Source organism: Mchenga conophoros, linkage group LG7 (assembly GCF_057382185.1).
Source record: "Mchenga conophoros isolate Kocher_MC1m ecotype Shallow Benthic linkage group LG7, M_conophoros_male_GT1.1, whole genome shotgun sequence".
Taxonomy (NCBI): Eukaryota; Metazoa; Chordata; class Actinopteri; order Cichliformes; family Cichlidae; genus Mchenga; species Mchenga conophoros.
Window position 1 is genome coordinate 66,850,106 of NC_140532.1, and position 8,281 is coordinate 66,858,386.

The 8,281-nt window shown below is 41.5% G+C and overlaps 1 long non-coding RNA gene and 1 pseudogene across 1 annotated transcript; one reads left to right on the forward strand and one right to left on the reverse strand.

Moving 5' to 3' along the window:
• Positions 1 to 278: 278 nt before the first annotated feature.
• Positions 279 to 995, reverse strand: LOC146571649 (18S ribosomal RNA; annotated as a pseudogene; the record flags this gene model as incomplete).
• A 4,596-nt stretch (positions 996 to 5,591) lies between these two features.
• LOC146571650 (uncharacterized) lies at positions 5,592 to 6,901 on the forward strand. Its single transcript, XR_014893256.1, has 3 exons — positions 5,592 to 5,889; positions 5,972 to 6,235; positions 6,580 to 6,901. It is a non-coding gene; the product is annotated as an uncharacterized LOC146571650 (long non-coding RNA).
• Positions 6,902 to 8,281: the final 1,380 nt, after the last annotated feature.

Below are 8,281 nucleotides of genomic sequence, written 5' to 3' on the forward strand. Positions count from 1 at the left end.
GACATCCACACACATATACGCACACATACAGACACCTTGTCTACACACACAATAAGTGGAACACCAAACAGAAGCATAGAATAACAAATACATAACACAATATAGTTCATAACTGCTCGGGGACCCTGGGTCACTCCAACTCAGGACCCTGACAGACTGGTGTGTTTTCTTGACCGAGTTGTGTGTTAAATTCAACGAGGTCTGCGGTTTGTCTAATAACACCACGTAGAACTTCAAATGTCGTACGCTGCAGTGGGTCTGACTGATCTCTGCTTCCAGATGGATTATTCAATGTTCCCTGTGACATTTCTTTAAATAGTCAAGTTTGATCGTCTTCTCGGCGCTCCGCCAGGGGCCGATCCGAGGACCTCACTAAACCATCCAATCGGTAGTAGCGACGGGCGGTGTGTACAAAGGGCAGGGACTTAATCAACGCGAGCTTATGACCCGCGCTTACTGGGAATTCCTCGTTCATGGGAAATAATTGCAATCCCCAATCCCTATCACGAGTGGGGTTCAACGGGTTACCCACGCCTCTCGGCGAAGGGTAGACACACGCTGATCCACTCAGTGTGGCGCGCGTGCAGCCCCGGACATCTAAGGGCATCACAGACCTGTTATTGCTCAATCTCGTGTGGCTGAACGCCACTTGTCCCTCTAAGAAGTTGGACTCGGACCGCACGGGGTCGAGTAACTAGTTAGCATGTCGGAGTCTCGTTCGTTATCGGAATTAACCAGACAAATCGCTCCACCAACTAAGAACGGGCATGCACCACCACCCACAGAATCGAGAAAGAGCTATCAATCTGTCAATCCTTTCCGTGTCCGGGCCGGGTGAGGTTTCCCGTGTTGAGTCAAATTAAGCCGCAGGTTCCACTCCTGGTGGTGCCCTTCCGTCAATTCCTTTAAAGGTTTAAAGCTCGAACAAATGTCAAAAAAGTTAAATACGTTCTCTGAAGTATTTAAATGCAAAAGTTAGCTTTGTCCAAACTGTTAAAGGAGCTCCTCTATTTAACCCTAACCCTTGGTGGGTGTGGCAGAGAATGGGATGTCGACCGTGACGTCACGATGATCCTTTGAGAAGATAAAATGAGCGCTGTGGATCATTCTGCGCATGCTCAGATCAATGAACAGGAGTTGTGCGTTTTCTCGACTGAGTCGTGTGTTTTCTAGACTGCGTTGTGTGACATTGTGACTGAATTCTATGCACATTTCACTGAGTCGTGCGTTTCCTTCCCTGAGTTGTGCGTTTTCATGCCTGAGTTCATCTCTCGTACGCTGCAGTGGGTCTGACTGATCTCCACTTCCCTGTGACATTTCTTTAAAGGTTTAAAGCTCAAAAGTGTCAAAAAGTTAAATCTCTGAATGATTTAAATGCAAAGGGTAGCTTTGTCTAAAACAACTGGCTCTTTCTGATGTAAACTGTTAAACAAGATCCTCTATTTAAGGTCTTGGTGGGTGTGGCAGAGAACGTGATGTCGACCGTGACGTCACGATGATCGTTTGAGAAGATCAAAGGAGTGCTGTGGATCATTCTGCGCATGCTCAGATCAATGAACGGGAGAATTATATGTAAATACTTTGCTATCTAACAAAGGTGCTTTTAGCAACAGCTGGTGGTGGTTCATCGTTATCAACCCTTAAACTCGTGAACTGGCTCTGTAGCTTTTCGATTGCTTCTGTTGTCTATCACATATGTATTATTTGGAACCGAGCTTACCTGTAAAAACAGACAAACAAGTAACAGGAACTACTCGGTGCACCAGCTCGGCACCACTCTTCTGCTAGCGAGGTGTCGGCTACTGATGCGTAAGACACGGGGCCCTCTGCTGGCGGAACTTATATTACAGACATTAACAGACAGCAACCTGCGGCTCTTTAGTCCTTATAGTGCGGCTCCGCGTGTTTTGGGAAAATAAATTAGGAGTATTTAGCTATAGTGTATTTTATTTATGTTAGTTCTTTTTTAACTTGTAGCTCTAAATTGGAAGATTATTTTGATATTGAAATATAAAAATAAAATTATATTCTATTATTTTTTTAATCGCTCAAAATAAGCGTCACACTGGCGGAAGCCGGTATACCCGCCGAAACGCCGTGCATTTATCAAGACTTTCAACCCCAGGTAGGCTAATGTGGATCTTCGGATCCACATGTCAGCTAATCAGCTACTATGATTTAGCAGAAATATTATTTGGTAGAAATTACCATAATTACATAAAAACAGTAAAAGATATGAAAAAGCTGAATCATACATGAATAGCCCAATAATTTGAGAACATTTTAAAGTTTGAATGGAGTTTTTACGTGAAAGTATGAGGAATAGTTAAGTTTCAAAAACCAGCAAGTTTTGGCAGAACTTTTAAAAATTTCCCATTCATTTAAATGGGACAAAATTGCATAAAAAGCTTAATATTTTAAGAAATATAATAGTCATAACTACCAGAAGTCATAGCACCCATCTCCAGAAATAGCGGAATATTGTGAAATTTGAATGGTGAAAATCGCACAAAAATTTTAGTAGTTCAAGTCCAAAAAGCGTACGGAAGCAACTTGAATAATACAAATAAAGTAGAAAGAGAAACAGGAACTCAATAGTGCCTACAGCATCCACACTATAATCCATAATTATGTGGATATGCATATCCAACAGACACAGATCAGATAGGATAAGATGAGCATCATATCTGAGACAATAACTAGGGCTGACACCTCCATCATTTTTATTGTGCAACAACACGGCAGCAGAGGACGATTTGATTTTGTCTTGGGAATAAATCACGACTGGAAATCACAGGACTCAGATCAACACACGAACTGATCTGTGCCACAGCAAATCTCATGCAGTGCTAATTTAAAAACTCTGACATATTTGGACAATCTATAATCTACCACAAAAACATACAATTGTTCATTGAAGTAAACACACAGAGCAGTAGTGGATTTTCTTTTTTCTTTTTTTTTTGATTTGCTGCTAACTGCTAGGTTTTTATTTGTAGTTTTTGTAGTAGGAAGCACTACAAAAACTACAAATACAAAAAAGTGCAGTTAACAAATGTAGTGCTCTCCACTATGTAAAACCCTCACCTGAATTTTTAGGTCTTTCAGTTCAAGCCAATTAAATGAATTCCAAAAATTTAACCCCAACAGTCAAATGATCCCCTATGAGCAGGAAAAACTCCCTTTTCCTTCAACGCCAGGATGAAGGTGGACTGTGGCCCGAAAACATTTCTGTTTTTAAAGGGTAACTGGCCCACATCTACAATTACCACAATCGTTGATGAGTGATCCCCGCTCTGTGGGATCATTTACTTCATCCGAAAAGCTTTGAGATGGCCCAGCAAGCTGCAGGAACAACAATGGCCGCTGTGGCAAGATCCGAACCTACTTTAAGTAGGCGCCGATTATTTTCCACAGTTTTCATGAGTTCTGCGTTGTCTTTCCTGCTATTTTCGAGCTCTTCCCTGAGATCGGCAGTTATTCTACGGTTGTGCTCAAATTTAAGTCCTACGTCTTTGTGAAGCTGAGACTGTCACGGCTGCCGAGGCGAGCCGTGTGGTGTTGGAGGAAAGGAGGACCCAAAATGCAGCAGCTCTGGTGCAGGTGAAAAGGTGGATACAAACAGAAACGGCGAGGGTGAGCATGAACTAAGAAAACCTAAACTGGAAAAAACTAACCAGAAACCAAGATGCAGGGCGGTACGAGGACATAAGCCGGGAGACCAAGGGGAACAACACAGACAAACCAGCACTTAACAGAGGCAGACACGAGGTTTAAATACACAGAAAGGATAACAAGGGAATGAGACACAAAAGGAGGGCACAGCTGGGAGTAATCTGACCTGACGAGACAGGGGAAAAGTAAACTGAACATACTGAGATCAGACACGGATCTTCAAAGTAAAACAGGAAGCACATACATGTAATGACATAACCCACAACCTTAACACAGACTGGGGGACACAGAACATAGGAACATGAACCATGAAACAGAAGAGTACAAACACCCCAGGTAACCAAAACCACAGAAGATTCACCTGAAGATTTCTTTAAAAATGCTTTTGTGTGTATGAAAATGTTGTGTTGGTGCCTAATCACAGTCTTCTTTGCCCTATTGTTATTATATTGTATTATATTACAGAACCATGTAAAGGATCATTGACTCAATCCGTACCGTATTTCATGCTTATTGCCATTTTGAGGCTGTGACTGACACAGATCACATGTAGACCTGCATAAACTGTGGATTTCACCCCCCTGTGGTAGTCATGGACTTACACAGAAAAGGGGTGTTCAGCTTGGTAGGTAAGTGTTATGCACATTTGTGTTTATAGTTCATGGAGTATGTTACGTGCATGTTCCTAATGAGTCCATTTATTATAGTGAGTGACCTCAAAGCCCCCCCCCCCCTGAAGACTTTGATGCTGAGCATGACAGTGAAGGTTTGTGGAACTCTGTTCACCTGGAAATGATAAGCCGTGGGGTTTTTCCAAGTGAGTGATTGCAAAAACTTATTTACAGTTATTCAGTGTTTTAAAGTAATTTAGACTGTAAGTCAAAGCATACCGTTTTCTGTAGGTAGTGTGAAGAATCCATTTTCAGTTCTTAGCAGCTTAGCAGTGTCACAGAAGACCGTCTGTTTGACGAACTCACCAAGCTAAAGGTAACATTGCTTTGTAGTTTCCAGAATACGTGACATAAAGCTCTGGGGTCGTTCCATGTACAGTTTGCCCTAATTACTTCAGCTTGGAGTGATGAGAAACCTGTGCAAAGCCTGCAACATTTCCAGCGGCGTGTAAGTCTTAGTTTTTTGACACATACAAACTGTTAGAAATTTGCTGTGTCTGAGATGTAGTCAAACTTTTGTGACACGTGTTCAAAAGTCTGTTTATGATCACTCGCAATGACAAAGTTTGAAGTCATGAGTAACTGTCTTTTAGGTACTGAAGCCACGTAAAAGAGAAATCCTCTTTCTTGACCCAATAAACACAAAGGCATGAGTGGCCATGAGGTCACATGTTTATAAGCACTTTTGGTTTGTTCCAGTTTTCAGGAACCTGTTCAGCGTTCCAGGTTAAGTGCATCATGTTCTGTTGATCTCGAGTGTTCACACATAGAGTGCATTCACATGCTTATAAACTATATCAGCCTGATGCATCACCATTTGATTCTTTGTCTCATCTTCACACTCTGATCAAGTCAGTGATGCTGTCTTTAGCTGTTTCAGACATAAGTAGGCTCTTCACAATGTTCTAGTTTAACATAAAACACTAACATTAAATGTTAGTTTATAAATTATGCCAACCTGAAAATAAAGCTGAAACTGCTGTGTGTAACACACTGACCAACTGTGAGCACGTGACTGTACTTTTTCATTTTGCGTCGAGGTCGTGTCCTCAGGCTTAAAGTTGGTGCTATTAGCAATTAACATTTGACCCCCGTCATGATGCTGTTAACTTCTCTCCCGGGCAGTGGTCAGTGAAAATAGCTTTGACTTGCAGGTAGTTTGAGTGTATGGTGACATTAATTATGCCAGTCTTTTTTGAAGGGATTTTATTAATGAGTCTTTATTTTCAATGTAATACAGGATTTTCCAGACCAAGACTTTGGAACTGACTGTGGGAGCTTCATGCTAATTGTTATTTTTCTCTTCTGTTTCTTGAGATTCATACAAACTTAATTTAAGCTTCAAAACAATGAAATTTGTGTTTTTTGTGGGGGTTCAACTGGTCGCTGATCAGCTGTCTCCCCCTCTCTCTCTCTCTCTCTCACCAGGGCTGAACTCATTATGGGTTCACGCCCTCGGAGGAAGAAACACCTGTGCCTCATCAGTGTGGTATTTAAGACGGGAAGCAACGGCTGTTCTTCGCTGGATCGTTGTGAGAATTGCGTCAGTGAAAGTCGAGCACCCCAGCAAGTATTTTCCCATGCAGTGTGTGTTCAGCATTTAACAAGCGTCTCTTTGTGTACAGATTCCCTGGACTGTTTTCCTGGTGTGCGAGTGGATTCGTGTCTGGATTGTGTGGAGAGAGACGAGCGTGTTCCCCTGGATCTTCCCCGGAGCCCTGCCCCCCTCACCTTTTGTACATAGCACTGCCCCGTATCTGTGTTTATACACTCATTGGACATTGTTCTGTAATAAATTCTCTTGTGTACATCATCCCCGGAGTCCTGCGCATGAGTCCACCTTGTACGTCGTGACAGTGGCACTGGATGCACCATTTGATTATACCGTAGTAAGTATTCTGTTTCATTTTAGAGCAATGGAGTCTTGAATCTTTTGAAAGTTGTTAAATATGTTTCATATTGAATTTATATTTTGACTTCTGCACTATGTTGTGTCAAGGTTTAGACACATTAACAATATCAACATTTTCTGTTAAGCTTCTTGCACAGAGAGGAAGCACAACATGTGCCCATTTTCAGACTAATAAAAGCACAAGTTCCAGGAAGTCAGTCAGGCCAGTGTTCACTTTAAACACTAGTGTAATTACATGGTTAGTGAGACTTGACTCACTGTTAAAATAACTGTCCTGCATCAGAGAATAGCTAAGTTTATATCCCCGTTTGCCCGACACAGGAGCCAGCAGTTGTTGAAGATCTGCCTCCTGCTGTGCAGCAGGTTGTTCAAAATAAGGCACTTTTCTGTGGACACGTAACAATGCCAAAATATCTGTCCTTAAATAAAGAGGACCAGCAGAGGGTTAAGAGACATGTCGGAGGAAGGAGACACTGGAACAAGGGACTTCTTCCTCTTTGTTTTTCAGTTTGCAGAGGACATGGAGCTCTTTTTAAAAGCATGTGCTGACTACGGGTCAATGCGATGTTTGACATGTAACGGACAGATGAAGGCACTGGCTGTTTGGTTTCTTTATGTCTTGTTATTTTTTTTCAGTGTACAAAATCCAATTAAAATTATTTCAAAATGTTGTTCACTTGTTTCCATGTCCATACTTCAAAATAAAAAGCTTGTTGCTATTAACAGTAATGTATTACTGTCGTGGTCCTGAGTCTGAGGACTCGGTGTTGTGTGTTTCTTTATATTCTTGTTTATTCTGCCTTGTCTTTTGTTTAGGTTTGCTATGTGTTAGTGTGTTTGTTTCATGCCTGCCTGTGTTCCCTCTGTCTGTCCATTGTGTCTGCTCGTGAGTCTGCCTGCCAAGTTCAGTGTCCTGTCTGGTTCTCTGTGTCTGTTAGTTTCCTGTTTTATTCTGAAAGTTCATGTCTCATGTCAATGTGTTCAGTTTTACCTTTCTCCTGTCTCGTTAGCCTATTTTCTCCCAGCTGTGTCTCCCTCCTGTTGCCCATTTCCTAATTACTCCCCTGTGTATGTAAGCCCTGTGTTTTCCTGTGCTCCCTGTTGCGTCGTACCCTCAGATCCTGCCTGTGTGTTCCAGTTAGTGGTTTCATGTTTGGTTCCTGTTTTATTGGTGCCAGCAATAAAGCTGTGGTTTTGAGTTTCAAGTTAGTATTTGAGTTCTGCACTTGGATCCACATTCTCCACCTGCCCGCACACAGAGCCCTGACAATTACCTTGTAATCAATAATATTTTTATACATTTTACACATTAACCCTCTGGGCTCTATGCTGGCCATTTGTAGCCACCTCACTTTTCTATTTTTGACCATTTTTGCTGTGTTAATGCAAATGGAATTAAACTTCCCAACGGTCTAGATTTTGTTTTTAGCGTTTATAGTGTTCAACTTCAGCTTCTTAAATACATAAAAAATATATACACTAAGCATCATATTATCTATCATGGCAACTTTTGGCCAATTGACCCATTATAACAATTTTAAATTCCCTGTTATTGACACTTTAGGTAAAATTACTTTCATTGTAAACTCAGCACATGAAAATTGTAGGTTTTTTTTGTTGTTGTTGTTGTTGTTGTTGTTGTTTTAAACCAAATTACAAGAAGAATCAAAGCTGCAACACAAACAGCAACAAACACTGTTCGTAAATGTGTCCTGGAGTTCATGCAGGTGCAGAAAGGGCCGCTGCTGTAAGTAAGCCTAACAGCTTCCAGATCACTTATTTTCTGGCAAGAAGGGCATCACCGCTCTTTTCTACAATCTCCTGGATGATGTGGAAAACAATGCCTTTGTCCCATAAAACCACTTCACAGTAGTAGGAGTCCTCTAAAACCTACAACTGAAGAGTGATCCTCAAAGAAATGGGGCGCACACTGGTGACCTTAACAATTAACAGCCTTGTCCCCGATGCTGAGATGAAAAGAAGTTAGTTTCATCAATGATATGGTGAAAGAATTTGAACTTTA